The sequence below is a fragment of the Schistocerca americana genome, chromosome 3 (genome assembly GCF_021461395.2).
Source record: "Schistocerca americana isolate TAMUIC-IGC-003095 chromosome 3, iqSchAmer2.1, whole genome shotgun sequence".
In the NCBI taxonomy this organism is placed as follows: Eukaryota; Metazoa; Arthropoda; class Insecta; order Orthoptera; family Acrididae; genus Schistocerca; species Schistocerca americana.
Window position 1 is genome coordinate 407,612,415 of NC_060121.1, and position 21,280 is coordinate 407,633,694.

The 21,280-nt window shown below is 41.8% G+C and overlaps 1 protein-coding gene across 1 annotated transcript in view; it reads right to left on the bottom strand.

Moving 5' to 3' along the window:
- LOC124605718 (cyclic GMP-AMP synthase-like) overlaps window positions 1-20,767 on the bottom strand; it is a 264,748-nt gene extending 243,981 nt beyond the window's left edge. The window contains exon 1 of the mRNA XM_047137593.1: window positions 20,621-20,767. The gene's annotated coding sequence lies outside the window, so the exon portion shown is untranslated. The remainder of the gene's footprint in view (window positions 1-20,620) is intronic.
- Window positions 20,768-21,280: the final 513 nt, after the last annotated feature.

Here is a 21,280-nt window from a genome sequence, read left to right on the forward strand (position 1 = left end):
CAGTAAACATTTACTGCAGTTAGTAATGTTGTCTTTCAATCTAACTCACACTGTAAACTTTCCAACTAGGATCACTAAATCCTCAAGGACAGCCATTGATAACATTTTTATAGACAAATCAAAGGAACAAAATCATATCATAAAACCTGTAATAAATGGACTATCAGATCATGACATGCAGCTCCTTGTTTTAGATGTAAATTCTAAGCAGATTATCAAGGCTGCAAAATCTGAGTACAGGGGAGTAGTCAATCAACCAAAAATTGAGTGTTTTAGAAAACTGCTCCAAGATATGAACTGGAAAGATGTTTATAGTGCTCATGACATGAATGAAAAATATAACACATTCATGAACAATGTCAGTACCACGTTTGAAAACTGTTTTCCTCTAAAAGTTACTCAAATTAAACAGAAGTCTATAATAAAACCATGGATTACACAAGGAATAAAGATTTCCTCTAAGACAAAAAGGAAAAGTATCTGTCGACCAAGAATAGCTCCAATGCTGACGATTTAGCTAAATACAAGGATTATTGTAAAATATTGAAAAAAGTAATTCAGACATCTAAACAAATGCACTACGAGAAGAAGACAGCAATGTCAGGGAACAAAATAAAAACAATATGGGATATAGTGAAAGAGGAGATTGGTAGAACCAGAAAGGAAAAGGAGCAAATAGCACTAAGGATAGATGACACATTAGTAACCGATTTTCATAGTGTGGCAAATCTATTTAAAAAATACTTTATATCCGTTACTGATAGAATGGGATTGTCAGGATCAGTAAATAATGCCCTTGAATATCTGAAACTAGCCTTTACAAATAGCTTCAGGTACATGAATATGTCACTCACTTCACCAAAAGAAATAACTTCCATAATAAAATCTTTAAAAACAAAGCATTCTAGTAGTTATGATGAAATATCAACAAAGTTAATTAAGGCATATTCTTGTGAGTTTAGTACAATTCTAAGTTATTTGTGTAACCAGTCAATTATAACTGGGACATTTCCTGACTGGCTAAAATATGCAGATGTTAAGCCTCTATTCAAGAAAGGGGATAAAGAGATACCATCAAACGACAGACCGATTTCACTTTTGCCAGCATTCTCAAAAATTTTAGAAAAAGTAATGTACAGGCAGCTTCTCAACCATCTGACCACAAATAACATATTATCAAGAACACAGTTTGGATTTCTGAAGGGTTCTGATATCGAGAAGGCTATTTACACCTACAGTGAAAATGTACTTAATTCATTAAATAACAAGTTACAAGCAGCAGGTATTTTCTGTGATTTGTCAAAGGCATTTGACTGTGTGAACCACAACATCCTTTTAAACAAATTAGAATTCTATGGTGTCATGGGCAGTGCTGCAAAATGGTTCAAGTCATACCTCACTAACAGGAAACAAAGGGAGTAAATGCAAGGGACTAGTGAATTAAGTAATCAGTCATCATCAGAATGGGAAGAAATTACATGTGGTGTCCCACAAGGTTCCATCTTAGGGCCATTGCTTTTTCTTGTGTACAATGATCTCTCATCAGTTACACTACCAGAAGTAGAGTTCGTTTTGTTTGCAGATGACACAAGTATTGCAATAAATAGTATGTCAAGTGTATTTAATGAAAGATCTGCTAATGATATTTTCATGGACATTAATGAATGGTTTAAAGCCAACTCACTGACATTAAACTTCGAAAAGACTCACTATATGCAATTCAGAACTTGTAAGAGGTTTCCACCCAGCATTTGCATAAAGTATGAAGAAGAGCAGATGGAAGAGGTCGACAGCCTTAAGTTCCTGGGATTACAACTTGATAATAAATTCAGTTGGGAGAAACACACCACAGAACTGCAGGAACGCCTTAACAAATCTGTATTTGCAGTTCGAGTGTTAGCAGACATAGGCGGCATAAAAATGAAAAAGTTTGCATACTTTGCCTACTTTCATTCCATAATGTCATATGGTATAATATTTTGGGGTAACTCTTCAAGTCAAACAAAAGTTTTCAGAGTCCAAAAGCGTGTAATATGTATCATTTGTGGAGTAAATCCACGGACGTCCTGTAGAAACCTCTTCAAAGAACTGGGTATACTAACTACTGCCTCTCAGTATATTTACTCCTTAATGACATTTGTCCTAAATAATATATCTCTTTTTCCAAAAAAAAGCTCAATTCATACATACAATACCAAGAACAAAAATTATCTGCACAAGGACTTAAAAGCACTTACTTTAGTTCAAAAGGGGGTCCACTACTCAGGAACACTCATCTTCAATAATTTGCCAGCAAACATAAAAAATTTAGTTACAAATAAAGATCAGTTTAAAAGGGGCCTGAAAGGCTTACTAGTGGCCAACTCCTTCTACTCCATTGACGAATTTTTTAATAGAAACAAATGATGTATATATTCATACTATTAGTATTGTTATTGCGGCCTTAAAAATTTTTAAAAAAATTGACATGTTCCACATCCACGAGGATCCCCTCAGCACGGATCTATGGAACGAAAAACTAATCTAATCTAATCTAAAGAGTGATGGAGGGACGTGCTGTTTCGTCATAGGCCGCGTGGGAGAGGGTGGTACCAGGTCCTCTATTGACAAACCCGGTAAAATGTTCGACTGCAGTACCATGATTTGATTAACGAGCCTAGAAATAGAGCGACAAACCTGTCATAAACAGAGATAAGTCCAAGGCCTCCCCGATCCAGTGGCAGGGTAAGAGTTTCATATTTGATCTTGAAAATCATACCTGAGCTCACAAAGCATCCGAAAGCCTTGAGAGGATATCCATTCCCCATAGTTGATTGCACGCAATGCCTGACCAAACACTGCGTAACAGTCGTCGGTAGTTGTGAGCAGCAGTGTGTCGTATATCGCCAGTGAATCAATGCCAAGGCATTTTCTGGTACCTCTGAGCTGTAGGGGAGTGACACAGTTAACAGGCAGGCCGACCACAATATTCATCACCAGTGATTTGGTGACGTTGATACGACTACATGAGCCCTTGTCATATGTAGAGACCCAATCCAGTGTGTTACCAGTGTCTTTGCCATTGTGGATCACAACCACCAGGTCGTCAGCAGTACATTGGAAGGTGTGACCTCGAAACGTCATACAGTTAGTCGCAGGGGTAGGCTGCATAATAGTGGTTCAAGGGCCACAATATAGAGAAATGTAGCCAGATGGCAGTCTTGGCATACAAATCGGGAAATCGTGTGGTGCGGCGTAGGTCGACCATTAACAATCACCTTGGAGTATGCAATACGGAGGAGCGGCATCATGACAGTGATACATGGCCAGGGGCATCATACATGTTGGAGTACTGCTTCCAGATAGTCATGGTCCACGTGATCAAAGACTTGACTGAAGTCAAATGACACCAATGCACCCTTCATGCCCTTGCCAGTGCGATCAAGTCATGCTGCTCACTGAGTGCTGTCTGAATGTTATTATTACGTCGTATCGACGTATTATCGGCTGAAATAACTTTATGTGAGATCTGGTATAAACGTGCTGCCAAGTCTGGAAAAGATCTTGACATCACAATTCAGGAGCGTCAGCTGGCAGAAACCTTGTATCCGTGAGCGACCGGGCATTTTTGAATTGGTATAATCATCCATTCCACAAAGGTCGAAGGGAGCGGCACGTCTGTATATTCCAGTTCGTGACACATGTCTGTCCATCAGGTGGCTAATAAATATTGGAAAGTCCTGTAAAATTCTCAGGGGAGGCCGCCCCTTTACCATTGCCTGGGTAATGGTGTCGTATACCGTCTGAGACCGTTTGCTAATGCAGTTGGATCAGGAGTCTGAACTAAATAAAGCCAGAAAAATAGTCGTGTAATGTTGTGCCTATGTCGTGTTGCGAGGAGAGACGACGGACGTCCGTGTCGATTGATGTGTTAGCGCTCTTCGTGACTGTTTACCTTCGTGAAGTACATGGAACATAGACGGATTTCACTTGCTATCCTATCCTGCGTTCTCGATCGAAGTAACGTCCCCGCGAGTTGGAGTCGCGTGTGGGCGATGATCTGAGCTCTAGCATGGTGAGTCGAAGTTTGTCGTTCTCGAGATAGCGTCATAGTACCATGGTCTCACAGTACATTGCAGTAGAAATCGAGAGTATGTCTGCGCCAAACTGCGTGGTCTCGACCATAGTGTGCCTGCATTCGTCGTAGGGCCTATCTGAACGCGATTCAGAAATCCGAACATTATTGATGCAAAGTAATACACAAAAACCAGACTACAAACAAATCTGTAAACAGATGGAGATGATACAACACCAAGATAATAGGTGAAAAAAGGTACTACAAAATCTCAACTAGAATACAAACTGTAATGTAAGTAAATGGTATCAGTCACAGAAAGGCGTTTTGTTTCACTGGAAGCACGAAAGTTCTAACCACTGGTGTGTATGTCTTCCAGAGGAATATATCGACGAATTTATTAAACACACACATGAAGTATGGGGACACTACGGAGTAACAAAGTGTACAGACAAGATTTCCAAACTTTGTTACTTTCCTGATTTACGACGACGTGTTTCAAATATTATAGAAGTGTGCTATTTGCCGAAGAACAAAACCACCCAATGTGTCAAAGTTTACAGAATTACACCCCATACTAACCAAAGCTCCACTGGAAGTGGTTTCTCTGGATATCGCGGGGTCATATCCTAGAGCAAAAGAAGGTGTCAAATACACAATAGCTCTTTATGATATTTTCACAAAATACATCAAACTTTATGCTATCAAAACCATTACAGCCAGTAGCATCATAAGGGGTATCGAAGAGGATTATTTACGTAGAGTAGGGAAACCCAAAGTAATATTAGCAGACAATGCAGCCTATTTCATAGCAAGAAAATGGAAACAATTCATGAATACACAGGGCATATCTTGGTAAATTTTTTCCACCCAGGAGCAAGTCCTGTGGAGAGGGTGTTCAATGAATTCAATAGATTTATAAGGGCTTACGCTCATAATAAGCATCCACGACGGGTTGAATATGTGACTCCATTTATGCAAATAGTAAACAATCTCCCCCACTCTTCCACAGGTTTCACTCCTAATGAACTGATGTTTAACACAAAGCAAACTGACGAATGGGTATCACCCATCGCTGGAGAATAGAGCAGAATACAGAAAGAGAATATACAACAAAAAATTAAAACGAGTTACACATTTTTTTTAGGGCAACGAGTTCTATTAAGAACACATCACAAATCGACAAAGATCGGTAAGCTGAACAAAAAATGGCAATTACTATACTCAGGGCCATATATTATTGCAAAAATACCTTATCCTGGAATTTATAGGTTGGTATATGAAAGAACGGGGAGAGACAAAGGTCTCCACTCTCACAAAGGCTTAAAAACTTTTCACGAGTAGTGACACAATATCACAGCAGTTTTCTTGTCATAAAATATATTTATAAGTAATTTCATAGTTTTATAAGTAAAAAATTTTATTATGTCTTTTTTTGAATTAAATATGTATAGATTTAAATAATTTTCTTGTTTCGTAAGCAAAGACAAAATATTTGACTAGAAGGAAGTGTAAAAACACAGCATCACGCGAAGCGAAATACAAACTGGAACAACGTACGACTCAGCTGTGCGCGCTCAACAATGGATGCTTACGTCAGTACTTGGGAAAAGACATTGACCTTGCGCTAGCGCAATAGGCTAACTCGCGGCGCAACCAAATAGAAACGCGAAGCTGCGTAAGTATAAAGCCCAATTTCAAAATAAATAATAACGCGTAACAACTATATTTACTATCGGGGAATAAAGGAATATAACATTACATTCAGGCCTATATCAACATGAGAAGTTGCGTCAGTACTAAAATATATACATTGTAGCTAGAATTTAAAGAAATCATTACAATGAAAGATACAGAACGTGTTAGGTAACAAAAGGATAAGATACCGTAGGAGATGTCAAAGTAACTTTCTTTGCAGGGTAAATGAATAAAAGGAATACAAATGCAAGTAAATAAATATATAAACAAATAAGAATGAAATATGAAGTGGCTGCAAACGAAGGTGATGACCGAGTATATGCGTGGCCTATGAGCTACGAAACACAATTAGTTTTTAAGTTAGTTATAAGTTTTTTATATTGCAGCGACCACTGCATCGACACGGCACAGAAGAAGAGATTTACGACGGGTGTTATAGGTACCAAATGAAAAACGGGCCGCACCTCAACGAAATGATTTAGTTATTAGTATGTCTATATGTATATTTTGGTCATGAAGCAAATGAAGAATAAGAATATACATCGTTGCAGTGCAACTACAAAAAACTTACCCGTACCTACTGATTACAAAGTGCACATAAACACGAAGGCATATTACCTCAAATAAAACTAATCAATTCATATCGCGTCACATACGAATATAAACGACGACATTTCCACATAATCGTAAAGAGATAAGTACTTGCGTTACGAACACAAAGGTACACGTAAAAAATTATAAGCAACACAATGGTATATAGTACATGAGTCGTTAATATGTTTCGGTTCTATGAAAAAGGAGTTCCCTGATAAGTGATTTAAGAAAGGACGAATAGCATTTCCTTAGTAATCCATAAACCAGTAGAATAGTATTCCTTATTCTCTCCCCAACGCAGGAAGCGGCGCCGAAGCGTAGTTAAGCCAGCAACGCGAAATATAGAATCCTGATGTAAATGTCTTTCTCTGTTTCTCCCTAGGAAAATATTAAACTCTCATAACTGATGTATGCATGACTGGAAAATAAAATGTGGATGCATTAAATGCATATATAGTAGCACAATGTAATGGAACGAAAATAAGTTACTTATATGAAACTTCCTGGCAGATTAAAACTGTGTGCCCGACCGAGACTCGAACTCGGGACCTTCTAAGTTACTTATATTTGTGTAAAAAGAGTTTTTTTAAGCTAACCAACAGTCTATACTAACCGGCAACTGTAACTGAAAAAGGAATTTTGTAATGTTTTAGTATTTAATAATTTTCTACGTTTGATACAAATAATGGGTGGAATGTCAGCCTTAGACGTAAGCCATTGTAATATGCAGTGTTATGTCAAAATGCTTATGTGATTTTATGTGTATATCGAGCCATATGTAAAAGATGAACTTGAAAAACTAACACAAAAGAAGAAAACCTCAAGGATTAAAAACAATTCTCACGTCTAAGTGAACGACGAAATAGACACTGGTATCCAAACGCGTACACAATAGTGCAACGAATCAGTTGTGGTAATGTCATGCTACGCAATGTCTGATGTATTAATCATCAAACTACAATTGTGCAAGCATCACTTACCTTGTCGTCGGGTGTTGATGTGCAGTATTCACCCAACTGACAATGTGGATACGACGGTGAAGATCCTTCCTGGGGCGTATCAAAGGTGAATTATCTGCCGCAGCATCGGTTCTTGGAGAGTAAACACACATGCATCGCACTCACAATGGGAGACCACGCCACAGCAAATTATTCGACAGATAGCACGGCACTCAGTGTGAAAGTGCCACTAAAGCGGGAGTGTAAGCGCGACGACCGTACACAATGCGTGGAGCATTAACGGCTCTTGCGCAGCCAACAAACATATTTTGTGCACATGCGCCCAGAGACTAGCAATGTTGCCAAAAGGACAAGTAGCCGCTCATGTAAATACTTAATGAACTATCCGTATATAAGTTATGTATTTCCTGTAAGATAATGTGTAAGCAAGACAAACTGACACCTCCAACCCAAAATACAACGACACATACGCCGACAAATAAACATCATTGTACCCCTTTAGGCAAAATTTAAATTTAAGGTGTACGAGTGCATAGAAAAAACTGTGCACCTCCATTGCATGTCACCGCACAGTGTGGGGGCAATTGTATAGATACATAAGGAAAACAACCAACCAGCTACGACAAAAATTTAAAACCAATGATAATAATCATTAGCGCGGCCGCTGTAAGCACCGGAAAATCTATAATTTGCTAAGCCGGAAGGCGAATAACAAATGATAAATACTACATTTTTTTGTCAATCATTAGAGAGACTCTGTCTTTAGTTCTCGTGGCGAGAAGACATTTTTCTTGTAATACAATGTGTCGTCCGAATAATAATCCTATGAAAATATTAAGTTTGAAAGTTCGTTTTTGTGCAAAACCGCGCGTTATGCCAATGTCATGTCAACAAGCTACCTGCATCAGAAGAGGAAGTCCCATTAAGAATTAATATTATACACACGGTCAAGAAAAAGAAAAACTTATGGGGAAGAAGACGAATATAACCAAGGGTACCAGACTCGACGTAAGTTCACGACACCACTGGCTCAAAAGTGAAAGACAATTTATTCGCTGCAAAATTAATAAAAATCAAATATGTCAATAGTATAATTAATTTGTTCAATCATATATATACAGAGTGAGTCACCTAACGTTACCGCTGGATATATTTCGTAAACCACATCAAATACTGACGAATCGATTCCACAGACCGAACGTGAGGAGAGGGGCTAGTGTAATTGGTTAATACAAACCATAAAAAAATGCACGGAAGTATGGTTCAAAATGGTTCAAATGGCTCTGAGGACTATGGGACTTAACTTCTGTGGTCATCAGTCCCCTAGAACTTAAAACTACTTAAACCTAACTAATCTAAGGACATCACACACATCCATGCCCGAGGCAGGATTCGAACCTGCGACCGTAGCAGTCGCGCGGTTCCGGACTGAGCGCCTTAACCGCGAGACCACCGCGGCCGGCACGGAAGTATGTTTTTTTAACACAAACCTACGTCTTTTTAAATGGAACCCCGTCAGTTTTGTTAGCACATCTGAACATATAAACAAATACGTAATCAGTGCGGTTTGTTGCATTGTAAAATGTTAATTACATCCGGAGATATTGTAACCTAAAGTTGACGCTTGAGTACCACTCCTCCGCTGTTCGATCGTGTGTATCGGAGAGCACCGAATTACGTAGGGATTCAAAGGGAACGGTGATTGACCTTAGGTACAGAAGAGACTGGAACAGCACATTACGTCCACATGCTAACACCTTTTTATTGGTCTTTTTCACTGGCGCACATGTACATTACCATGAGGGGTGAGGTAAACGTACACACGTGGTTTCCGTTTTCAATTACGAAGTGGAATAGAGTGTGTCCCACTGGAAACGCCTCGACGTATGTGGTATCAGCATGATGGTGCACCTGCACATTCCGCAATTAATACTAGGCTGACCCTCGACAGGATGTTCGACGGGCGTTTCATAGGACGTGGAGGACGCATAAATTGGCCAGCCCGTTCTCCTGATCTTACACCTCTGGACTTCTTTCTGTGGGGTACGTTAATGGAGAATGTGTACCGTGATGTGCCTACAACCCCAGAGGATATGAAACAACGTATTGTGGCAGCCTGCGGCGACATTACACCAGATGTACTGCGGCGTGTACGACATTCATTACGCCAGAGATTGCAATTGTGTGCAGCAAATGATGGCCACCACATTGAACATCTATTGGCCTGACATGTTGGGACACACTCTATTCCACTTCGTAATTGAAAAAGGAAACCACGTGTGTACGGTTACCTCACCTCTCATGGTAATGTACATGTGCGTCAGTGAAAAAGACCAATAAAAAGGTGTTAGCATGTGGACGTAATGTGCTGTTCCAGTCTCTTCTGTACCTAAGGTCCATCACCGTTCCCTTTGGATCCCTACGTAATTCGGTGCTCTCCGATACACACGATCGAACAGCGGAGAAGTGGTACTCAAGCGTCAACTTTAGGTTACAATATCTCCGGATGTAATTAACATTTTACAATGCAGCAAACGGCACTGATTACGTATTTGTTTATATGTTCAGATGTACTAACAAAACTAAAGGGGTTCCATTTAAAAAAACGTAGGTTTGTGTTAAAAAACATACTTCCGTGCATTTTTTTATGGTTTGTATTAACCAATTACACTAGCCCCTCTCCTCATGTTCGGTCTGTGGAATCGATTCGTCAAAATTTGATGTGGTTTACGAAATATATACAGCGGTAATGTTAGGTGACTCACCCTGTATATACACTCCTGGAAATTGAAATAAGAACACCGTGAATTCATTGTCCCAGGAAGGGGAAACTTTATTGACACATTCCTGGGGTCAGATACATCACATGATCACACTGACAGAACCACAGGCACATAGACACAGGCAACAGAGCATGCACAATGTCGGCACTAGTACAGTGTATATCCACCTTTCGCAGCAATGCAGGCTGCTATTCTCCCATGGAGACGATCGTAGAGATGCTGGATGTAGTCCTGTGGAACGGCTTGCCATGCCATTTCCACCTGGCGCCTCAGTTGGACCAGCGTTCGTGCTGGACGTGCAGACCGCGTGAGACGACGCTTCATCCAGTCCCAAACATGCTCAATGGGGGACAGATCCGGAGATCTTGCTGGCCAGGGTAGTTGACTTACACCTTCTAGAGCACGTTGGGTGGCACGGGATACATGCGGACGTGCATTGTCCTGTTGGAACAGCATGTTCCCTTGCCGGTCTAGGAATGGTAGAACGATGGGTTCGATGACGGTTTGGATGTACCGTGCACTATTCAGTGTCCCCTCGACGATCACCAGTGGTGTACGGCCAGCGTAGGAGATCGCTCCCCACACCATGATGCCGGGTGTTGGCCCTGTGTGCCTCGGTCGTATGCAGTCCTGATTGTGGCGCTCACCTGCGCGGCGCCAAACACGCATACGACCATCATTGGCACCAAGGCAGAAGCGACTCTCATCGCTGAAGACGACACGTCTCCATTCGTCCCTCCATTCACGCCTGTCGCGACACCACTGGAGGCGGGCTGCACGATGTTGGGGCGTGAGCGGAAGACGGCCTAACGGTGTGCGGGACCGTAGCCCAGCTTCATGGAGACGGTTGCGAATGGTCCTCGCTGATACCCCAGGAGCAACAGTGTCCCTAATTTGCTGGGAAGTGGCGGTGCGGTCCCCTACGGCACTGCGTAGGATCCTACGGTCTTGGCGTGCATCCGTGCGTCGCTGCGGTCCGGTCCCAGGTCGACGGGCACGTGCACCTTCCGCCGACCACTGGCGACAACATCGATGTACTGTGGAGACCTCACGCCCCACGTGTTGAGCAATTCGGCGGTACGTCCACCCAGCCTCCCGCATGCCCACTATACGCCCTCGCTCAAAGTCCGTCAACTGCACATACGGTTCACGTCCACGCTGTCGCGGCATGCTACCAGTGTTAAAGACTGCGATGGAGCTCCGTATGCCACGGCAAACTGGCTGACACTGACGGCGGCGGTGCACAAATGCTGCGCAGCTAGCGCCATTCGACGGCCAACACCGCGGTTCCTGGTGTGTCCGCTGTGCCGTGCGTGTGATCATTGCTTGTACAGCCTTCTCGCAGTGTCCGGAGCAAGTGTGGTGGGTCTGACACACCGGTGTCAATGTGTTCTTTTTTCCATTCCTGGAGTGTATATGGTGTTACAAAAAGGTACGGCCAAACTTTCAAGAAACATTCCTCACACACAAATAAAGAAAAGATGTTATGTGGACATGTGTCCGGAAACGCTTAATTTCCATGTTAGAGCTCATTTTAGTTTCGTCAGTATGTACTGTACTTTCACGATTCACCGCCAGTTGGCCCAATTGAAGGAAGGTAATGTTGACTTCGGTGCTTGTGTTGACATGCGACTCATTGCTCTACAGTACTAGCATCAAGCACATCAGTACGTAGCATCAACAGGTTAGTGTTCCTCAAGAACGTGGTTTTGCAGACAGTGCAATGTTTACAAATGCGGAGTTGGCAGATGCCCATTTGATGTATGGATTAGCATGGGGCAATAGCCGTGGCGCGGTACGTTTGTATCGAGACAGATTTCCAGAACGAAGGTGTCCCGACAGGAAGACGTTCGAAGCAATTTATCGGCGTCTTAGGAGCACGGAACATTCCAGCCTATGACTCGCGACTGGGGAAGACCTAGAACGACGAGGACACCTGCAATGGACGAGCAATTCTTCGTGCAGTTGACGATAACCCTAATGTCAGCGTCAGAGAAGTTGCTGCTGTACAAGGTAACGTTGACCACGTCACTGTATGGAGAGAGCTACGGGAGAACCAGTTGTTTCCGCACCATGTACAGCGTGTGCAGTCACTATCAGCAGCTGATTAGCCTCCACGGGTACACTTTTGCGAACGGTTCACCCAACAATGTGTCAATCCTCATTTCAGTGCAAATGTTCTCTTTAAGGATGAGGCTTCATTCCAACGTGATCAAATTGTAAATTTTCACAATCAACATGTGTGGGCTAACGAGAATCCGCACGCAATTGTGTAATCACGTCATTAACACAGATTTTCTGTGAACGTTTGGGCAGGTATTGTTGGTGATGTCTTGATTGAGCCCCATGTTCTTCCACCTACGCTCAATGGAGCACGTTATTATGATTTCATACGGGATACTCTACCTGTGCTGCTAGTACATGTGCCTTTACAAGTACGACACAACATGTGGTTCTTGCACGATGGAGCTCCTGCACATTTCAGTCGAAGTGTTCGTACGCTTCTCAATAACAGATTCGGTGACCGATGGATTGGTAGAGGCGGACCAATTCCATGGCCTCCACGTTCTCCTGACCTCAATCCTCTTGACTTTCATTTATGGGGGCATATGAAAGCCCTTGTCTACGCAACCCCGGTACCAAATGTAGAGACTCTTCGTGTTCGTATTGTGGACGGCTGTGATACAATACGCCATTCTCCAGGGCTGCATCAGCGCATCAGGGATTCCATGCGACGGAGGGTGGATGCATGTACCCTCGCTAACGGAGGACATTTTGAACATTTCCTGTAACAAAGTGTTTGAGGTCACGATGGTACGTTCTGTTGCTGTGTGTTTCCATTCCATGATTAATGTGATTTGAAGAGATGTAATAAAATGAGCTCTAACATGGAAAGTAAGCGTTTCCGGACACATGTCCACATAACATATTTTCTTTCTTTGTGTGTAAGAAATGTTTCCTGAAAGTTTAGCCGTACCTTTTTGTAACTATATATATATTTGCACACCAAACTTTAAATGGTCATGGTGGTGTCGTACGAGCGGTGCGACTGTTTCTGGAAAGACACGTGAACGATTGCGACGTTTGTCCGTGCCAGAAGATGCAGTCGATGTTGATAAGCCTTATACCCAGCACTGTGAGTACCATTCCACGAGTCCCACGGAGAGAATATCGTCCAGCAGTATTCCTTCCTCTAGAAGTATAGCGTCACTGCTGCCTGTGAGAGACTGTTCACAATCCTTTTCAGACGTTCAGGAGGCAGTCCTCGGACGGAGCACGCGGCCGTTTCTTGTGCTTTTGTGGGGAACGCTGTTTGTGAACGTGTGTTTCGGAATCCGAATGGGGGTGGGTCTCTTCGAATGCCCTGTTATCAGGAAGAAAGGCTGCAATCAGCACGACCTGTGCGTCATGTCCATCTTCTCATCCGTACTGTCCTACAAGGCCAGCCGTTGATTGTCTCCTGAACGGGGCTCCGTCGTAGCGGATGGGTCCAATAATTCTAACTCCACCATGTCCGTCCCGTCAGGAGCGTCTGTTTGACGAGTGTGGTCGACTTCGTATGGGGCAGCCGCCTGTTCATCCTCTGCATAATTGAGGGGAAGGGTCTTGATCGTAGGGCGAGCCGCAGTTTCACCTTTCGGAATTTGAGTTAATTGCCGTTCTAGACACGTCGACCTAACACGTCCTTCATGGCTGTCCGTCGTACATAATAATCGTCCTACAGCCGCCAGTGATGAAGTATAAGGGCACTTGTTTCGTCATTTCAGTTCTAGTCCGTCGAACCCCTTTAACGACCCGGTACGTAGTAGAAGTGGTCCATTCTTAGGCCACGTGGCTGACCACTTCGCCGTAAGACTGGAAAGCCGCATCGCCGTAAGATTGGAAAGCCGCAGCCGGCCACGGTGGTCTCGCGGTTCTAGGCGCGCAGTCCGGAACCGCGCGACTGCTACGGTCGCAGGTTCGAATCCTGTCTCGGGCATGGATGTGTGTGATGTCCTTAGGTTAGTTAGGTTTAAGTAGTTCTAAGTTCTAGGGGACTGATGACCACAGCTGTTAAGTCCCATAATGCTCAGAGCCATTTGAACCATTTTTGGAAAGCCGCAGTAGCGACGTCCGGTGGAACTTCAAAAGGGAGATCGAAAACACGTAGCGTACGGTAGCTGAGTCCCCCGTGATCGACAGACTACCCATATGGCCATCGGAGTGTTGTTTACATTTTCGCGTAGACGACATTATTCGTAACAGAGTGGTGAACGCTTATTATGTTCTGTGGATCAATTTTAACGTCGTCACATATAAAACATTCAGCTTTGAAAACTCGCGACTGTGCATAATCGAGCTGAAAACTGATCTTTATAGTGAAATTAGAATTACATTAATACCTTCAGCTGCTAACGGGCGCCGGTCGGACTGGCCGTGCGGCTCTAGGCGCTACAGTCTGAAACCGGGCGACCGCTAGGGTCGCAAGTTCGAATCCTGCCTCGGGTATGGATGTGTGTGATGTCCTTAGGTTAGTTAGGTTTAATTAGCTCTAAGTTCTAGGCGACTGATGACCTCAGAAGTTAAGTCGCATAGTGCTCAGAGCCATTTGAACCATTTTTTGCTAACGGGCGTTGATGTATATGAATATCTGTGCCCCCACCGGGACTCAAACCCGGGATCTCCTGCTTACATAGCAGACGCTCTATCCATCTGTGCCACCGATGGCACAGAGGATAGTGCGACTACAGGGACTATCTCGCGCATGCCTTCCGCGAGACCCACATTCTCACCTTGTATGTCCACGCACTACATTCGTAGTGTCCCACCCCAAACAGTCATTACTCGTGGAAGACATTCTTACCAAGTCCGGTAAGAGTCCGGAGAATTTGTGTGCATCCGCATGGAAGAAGGTCAAGACCGTCGTCGCCATAACTATATACTTATATGGATATGGTTCCGAAAGAACAGACACCATATCCATATAAGTATATAGAACTTTATAGTGGTTTGTCTATATGAGTGTGCCACGCTATGTCGGCTGTGATGGACTCTGAACTAGCGGCGACGGCGTAGTAAACAACTTCGTGCTTACACGACTCTGCGAACGGCACGTAAAAGCACGTCCGCGCAGGTCCGCCACTGAACGCTGTTTCTTCAGCGCTACTGATTCAGCTAATAATAGCGTTTTTTTCTTAAAAAGAAAGAAAATTTTAAATGTAGTAAACACAGATCGGCATAAAATTTCAACGCCGATTTTTTCTGTAAACTTGTGGAAAACGTTTAGAACAAGCTGTTTCTCGCCACTTTTTAATGGTGCTCCACAAGCGTGTTTCACTACGGGGCAAGAAGCAGCGTCAATCATTTTCACACGGAATATTAACAGCTCTACAATCGCAGCACAACAGTACAGGGACTGCTATGGTACGCGATTTTTTAAATGAAAACTACATAGCTGAAACATGATTATGAAAAACGCTGATGGCTGTTAACAAATTAGAACATCTTAACTTTTCATTTACCTTAATTTACTAATAAGATACCTAAAACATTATTGTGATCTACTTTCAAGAGCGTGGTAATACCAGTGTACGTGTACTGCGGCAGTTGACCAATTATCGTCTTTGTGTTCATTTACATCATGTTTATTCTTATTATGAAATCAGTATACCAGCGGAACACGAGTGAGCACAATCTAATGGAAATCGAAACCGATCGAATAGTGTCCACTCGCACTCAGCTATCGCATACAGCATAGAGAATTCTCGTTCGCTTGTGTTCGCTCCTGTGTAAACCAGACTTAACGATCCTATCATATACAACATGTGCAGACAATGGGGCAAAAAAATTTTGAACCCAGAGTTCAATTTTGATAATATACTGAAGGAGCAGGCCGCGGTGGGCGAACGGTTGTGGGCGCTACAGTCTGGAACCGCGCGACCGCTACGGTCGCAGGTTCGAGTCCTGCCGTGCGCATGGATATGTGTGATGTCCTTGGGTTTAAGTAGTTCTAAGTTCTAGGGTCTGATGACCTCAGAAGTTAAGTCCCATAGTGCTCAGAGCCATTTTTTTGAACACTGACGTAAAAAAATCGCAGTGACAAGAAGGAGCTCTGCAACATAAATGAAAATTGGTTGGCGTGTTTCTACATCTGTAAGACGATGTTGAAATTTAGCACAAATCGCATGAAAGTGATGCTAATAGTGTCACTATGAGGATGGAAATCATGTTTGCATTAAATACACATTTTAACCGTTGTGAGCGTTAGTTACTTTGAGACTGAATGTGGTGCGTTGATTGTTGCTCAAGAATTCCTTTAAAGGCGACATTACTCTACAGTATCTTTTGGTGTTGCGATTGTTTACGTCAGTGTAGATTATCCATCACATCACTGCAGTGCCATTCTTACGATATATTTTGTCATTAAAAAAAATTCAAATGGCTCTGAGCACTATGAGACTTAACTTCTGAGGTCATTAGTCCCCTAGTACTTAGAACTTAACCAGACTGTAGCGCCTAGAACCGCTCTGCCACTCCGGCCGGCTATTTTGTCATTCACGGCGTTTTCGAGTGGTGTAGTATCCATGTCTGAAGTAATGAAGATACTTACGACACGTTCATGTCCAATTACTAAGAACGTTTCTTTATCAACTTTTAATGCATACATTAAGAAAGGTGGTGGTTACCTTGATCAGTTGCTTTAGCTGCTAATCTGCTACATGGAAGGAGTTGTTTATACTAACAAAAAACTAAGTATTCATTTTCGGCAGTTAACTCCTTATCCCAAAGTACTAAATTTAGGATCTTCTATCATTTAGAGAATCTTCACTCAAATGATTTAGAACACAGCGTACGCAAATCCGTACGTTATCCTATTCTGACATGCGTGGAATCTCTTCCGACAACGAAATTCCCTCATTTCATACACAAATGGAACGGGAAGAAAAGCTATCATGTGGGAAGACGGTAAGTACCCTTCGCCCTGCACTTCGCAGTGGTTTGCAGAAAATCTATGCAGATGTAGAGTCCGTTTTTCCGTAGAGCATGGCGATTATTAGTTTCAGTTTTGAGGCGGCGAATTAATCTGGAACTGAAGCAGCCGGGTACGTACAAAACGTTATTTGATTCCATTCTGTTCGTAAATTTTTACCATTATTCGTTTGCTTCCATGTTGTGAAATACGAAAAATACATGAGTCCCTTTCTAATATATCCGAAAACCAATCACTATTTGACTACGTATTTTCTCTAGTTCGTCAATTTTTTCGCCTTTCAGTCTCTTTTCATCGTATTGGTACCTATTTCCCGTACCTATTATTCTAGAGGATTAATTCCTAGTGTTAACATTTTATTCAAAAACACGAGTCACCCGAAATAAAATCAGAGCTATTCTTTTATAGAAACAGATATCTGTGACGAAGCTCTTCAGAGGCTTTCGAGGCTTAGCTTACGCAAAAATTTGAAGAAAAAGTACAACTAGAATATAACAAGACGTTGAAAACAATTTAAGTTTGTTTTGTACGTTACTAAACTTACATTCGATCCGTCCAAAAGTTGGCAGTTCACAGATTTTTGCAGGCTAACCAGTTTTAACGGTTCACTGGAGGCTTCTAGGAACAGCATCTTGCTTTGACGCGGCAGCCGGTAGTCAAGTGTGCTGTGGGAGAGTGGCCTTGAGGCTTGCTTGAGCTGCGAAATTTATTCCGCGCGCGTAAGTCCAGGTTTAGTAGTACCATTCGTGAGTGCATGCGATTAACTCATTATGTTACGGTTAGTGCAGAAGAAACAGTTATATCTTTATTTCGCGAATTAGATGACAACTCATTTTGAAGCTAAACTTACGAAACCAAGTCGCTTACAAAGATAAGCTATTCACACTACACTGAAGACATTAAAATATTTGATGGCAAACAGAACAGAAAATTTCAATTTTCTTGGAATAAAAAGTATCCTCGGCTTACAGGATGCTCTGCTAACAAATTGTATTGTTATACTTGTATTTTGTTTGATGCGTCTGGAATTGAAAAAGAATAGACGTGAGCTTCTTTCGAAGTATGTGTAACAAAACATTTTGGCAGAAAAGTCGAGAAACAACAGCATTCAAGAAGGCACCTTCAGAATCACGGCAGTTTTCAGTTCTTGGGTCATGGAGAAATTGAACATTCATTTTCTGAAGGAGACAAACTTCTATTCATAAAATATAATGCGGTTGTGAAACAAAAAAGATTCGTAATCGAGAGACTTATTGATGTTGTTTGTATCTTGGGAAAGCGAAAGTTCGCATTCAGAGACCACTCTGGCGATGAAAGATCTGGAAACAAGAGAATTACTTAGAATTACTTGAACTTTTGTCTAGACAGAAGTTTATTAATGATCACTTGCAGGAGCACGTCTGGGTTCAAAGGAACATAAAACACAGTTCAAAAGGAATTGATTTAGTCGATGTCGTTAGTGATGGAATTAAAGAGAGTTAGAATCATACAAGTTTGTTGCAGTGCAAGCAGATAAAACCCTGGAAATATCTTGTAAGTCACAAACGAATATTCTAGTGACAAAATTGCTCATGTTTTATCAGAAATTGTACTCAGTGTACTTGATGTCTGAGGCATTGCTTAAAAAATAATGAACCAACTTTGATGTAGCCTCAGTAATATCAGTTAAACATGGTGGTGTCCATAACTTTGTTACACAAAAATATCCACGAGCTATATTTTAGCACTGTTATACTTGCAAACCTAATCTAATGCTGTTAATAATCATCATCAGTTTTCTGTTATATTAGCAGGTCCTTTGCATCTCCATTTTCTGCGATCCATCGCAGTTAGGCTTTTCATTTGCAACTTCGTAGCATTCCATTCATTTTTAGAAAATCTACAAAGAGAACACAACTCTTAGAAAATAAAAGATTCAGATGGCCTAAAACATGTACTAAATGCTGGAATTCAATTCAGGAGCTATTTTGTCAATATATCTTAAATACCATGAGTTTAAAGCATTTTCCAGAGTATGACCGCAATTGATGTGGACTGAGATGCAGAGTCGTTCTACAGTGCTTGTGGTTTTCTTAGCAGTCTTACTAAAATTCATTTCCTTTTCCTGCTTTGCCTTTACACAGAAATATTAGTGTGTGTTGATCATCTTTATGGACTCCTTCAATACAAAATTGCGTATGATATGTGCAACGCTGAAATCAAGAAGACATCTGTTTGTTAAAAGATATTCTATCAGAAAAACTGTGAGCTCACTTATTAAAAGCTGTAGCAATAAATTTCACGGTGAAATATGTGTTAGAGAATATGACTTGCAGTTCCTTAAAATGTTATCTTATGAGATCTTAGATAACATGATAGCGCAAATTGAAATGAGTTTTGGAGACCTTCAGAATATTCAGTTTATGGAGTTGCTTGATAAGAACCAGTTTTGAAATTATAGATCAAATTTTCCAGCAATAAAACTAAATTGCTTTCATACAACTTACCCATTATACAACAAAGAACGACTGGAAAATCTATTGTAAAATGAGTTAGGAAACATTTATACTGACAAACATAAAAACTTACCACTTGCAGACCTTAAATTCTTTATGGGCAATGATCTTGAAAATATTTATAACAAAGTTACAAAGCTTATCAAAGTGATTCTTATATTGCCTGTCACTACAGCTTCTGAGAGAGAATTTAAAATTGCCTTTGCAATTCAATGACAAATATAGCTTAAGTTCTCTCTGCATAACAGCCATAGAAAATAAACTGGTTAAATAACTCACAAGTGATCAGAAATTTAAAGATAAACTGATAACTTAACTACCGAGAAGAATTGACGCACGTCTGTATAAAAAGATAGAAGGTAAGCCTTCCCGCAGTTAATTCATTAGCTTCGCCTCTGACAGATACGTTGCTGAAATTTGCACCAACATCTCCATTCCACCCATGAAATTTCATGTCTAGTGGCACTTCTTACAGCCTGCCTCATTAGGGGTGAAGGAATGGGTAATGTACTTTCTATCTGGCAAGACGCTTGACCATCTTTAAAGTAAGTGCGGAGTAAGAACTTTTTCCGCGCCTGTTTGCGGCGCAGTTGTGATGATATATGAATCCTGGTTTGGGATTGCATCACCCATTTACAGTTCCATAAGAATCTATCGTTCCAGCATTCACTCTAATTTCAGTACACATTTACTCATAAGGGACTAAAAAGTAATGTTTATTCGGGTGTGCTGCACCATATAATTGAGAAATTTGCATGAGTTTTAGTACATAACCACTAACTATGAAAACTTTAAGAGCGCGGGGAGGAGTACTGTAAATGTTCTCCATATACACGATACAGGGTAATGAAATACAAACATAGTAAAACAACAAAATCGCCAAGTGACCACTCCAGATGAACTGGAGAAGCATTAGCACAGCAAAAGCGTAACGAAATATTAGAATCGACACAGTACTCACTGTGAGTGACTGTTTTCTACTCTTGTTTATTGTATCCGTTACCATTATAGAACAACCCTTTCATTCGAGATAATTGTAAAGACGTCACCGCTAAGCGCGTACTTACCGTTTGTCGCACAGGCTCTGCACGTCTTCCACAATAACCCAAAGCTCGTGGAGTCTCCTGCACATCTACAAGTGTGACGTGAGTCCCCCTAGTCGCAAGTCCATCACGTGACGCTATCGCGTCCCTGCCACTGCACAGCAACTACGTCTAGATTAACGGGGAAGCACGTTTCTTTCGCAATCGTCAGTGCCGCCAACCCAGTCAGCTTATCCGGTAGTGTGATGTCAGCATCTACAGTGCAGTGCATAATGATACACACAGAGTCGTCTCCAGCTAATTTAGCGCCTTGGCTAAGTAGCGTGTCTGACGCTCTAACCCGCTCCACCAATCCACACCCCCCTCCCACTTGTCGTCCCAGTGCAATAATGTATTGTTTAGGCAGATGTAACAGAAGGAGGCACATTTCAGACTACCTAACAGATCAAAACGAAAATTTCTGTTCCGACACTGACAATGTTGAGTGTTTATGGAAAAAGTTCAAGGCAATCGCGAAATGCGTTCTAGACAGGTACATGCCGAGCAAAACTGTGAGCGACGGAAAAAACCCATCGTGGTTCAACTACAAAGTTAGGAAACTACTGCGAAAGCAAAGAGAGCTTCACTGCAAATTTAAACGCAACCAAAACCTCTCAGACAAACAGAAGCTAAACGATGTCAAAC